Below are 1643 nucleotides of genomic sequence, written 5' to 3' on the forward strand. Positions count from 1 at the left end.
GTGGGGTGGGGTCGTGTGCTTGGTTTCTAGGCTTCTGCAGTGGCTCCGCAGACGGGCAGTGTGGCCCTGGACAAGTCATTTCCCGAACTTGTGTAGGGACAGGGACCGGGACCGTGTGCACACAGTCAACAAGTTGTTGGACTGATCCCGGGGTGACTAGCCAAGTGCCAGGCCGGGAATGAGCTGGCGGGGGAGCCAGCAGCCCTCCCGCGGCTCCGGCTGTCACTCAGGCTGGCACTTAGCAAGAGAGGCTAGCCGGTGTGGCTCAGTGGATAGAGCGTCGGTCTGCAGACGGAAGGGTCCCGGGTTCAAATCCTGTCAAGGTGGCACATGCCTAGGTTGCCTGCAGGAGGCAACCAATCATAGATGTTTCTATCTCTCTCTCTCTCTCTCTCGCTCCCTTCCTCTCTGAAATCAATATAAATATATTTTAAAAAATGAATTTATATTGTTGATGACCAATCAAAATGAAGAGGAATATTGGGGTAAATAAGTTAATTTGCTGGCTCATAAACTTTAATGCCTTTGATGATATATATATTTATTTATTTGTTTGTTTTTAAAATGTGTTTTTATTGATTTCAGGGAGGAAGGGAGAGGCGGAGAGAAATAGGAAACATCCATGATGAGAGAGAATCACTGATCAGCTGCCTCCTGCACGCCCCCTACTGGGGATCGAGCGTGTCACCCGGCCATGTGCCCTGACCAGGAATCGAACCCTGACCTCCTGGCTCCCTAGGTCGGTGCTCAACCACTGAGCCTCACGGGCCGGGCTGGGCCTGTTACTCTTTATTCACAACCAGCCTTTGTCCCCCTCCCCCACCGGCAGGTCTTCGGTGGAAAAGGCCCCGGGGCGGGCGGGCATTGCGGCCTCTCCCTCCCTCCTCAGTGAGAACTCTTTAAGAACCTCCTGTGCCTTCCCAGCCCGGGAGGTTTTGTGACTCATAAACGCGATGACGGAGATATTCTTAGCTTTGATTTGCGGGCGAGTCCACGGAGGGAGCGGAGGCCAGGATGGGAGCGGGTGCGCAGTTAGCGTGTGTTACCCCCCGGCCGGCCGGCCCGGTCCCCGCTCTTCGTCTGCGGCCACAGTCTCTGTCCGGTGTGAGGTCCCCTCCCTAAAGCCTTGCTGGGCCATTGGCGCTCCTGGTACCTGCCCCACACACAGCCCTGCCTGGGCCCTGGATCTGGGCACGTCCCTAAGTCCTGGCCTGGTTCTTTTTACGTTTCGTCCGTTCAGCTGGTACCCCGATTCTGTTTGGTGTGACGGGGGGCAGAGGTCTTCGAGACAGGTGGTTACTCACCTCCCTCCAATCCTGGAGGCCTGCGAGAGTCTGATCAAAGCTCTGAGTCTTCTCCGGTGAAAATTAGGCACCGTGCCCTAGCTGTTGTGGCTCAGTGGTTAGATATTGAAGGGTCACAGGTTCGATTCCCCGTCAGGGCACAGGCCCAGGTGGAGGGCTTGATCCCCAGTAGGGGGTGTGCTGGAGTCAGCTGATTCGTGATTCTCTCTCATTATTGGTGCTTCTCTCTCTCTCCCCCCTCCTTTATGAAATAAAAAAAAAGAAAAATATGCATCGTGCCTTGGCTGGTTTGGCTCAGTGGTTGGGGTGTCGGCTCACACATCGAAGAGTCACAGGTTC

This window comes from Myotis brandtii, unplaced genomic scaffold (assembly GCF_000412655.1).
Source record: "Myotis brandtii unplaced genomic scaffold, ASM41265v1 scaffold329, whole genome shotgun sequence".
NCBI classification, from domain to species: domain Eukaryota; kingdom Metazoa; phylum Chordata; class Mammalia; order Chiroptera; family Vespertilionidae; genus Myotis; species Myotis brandtii.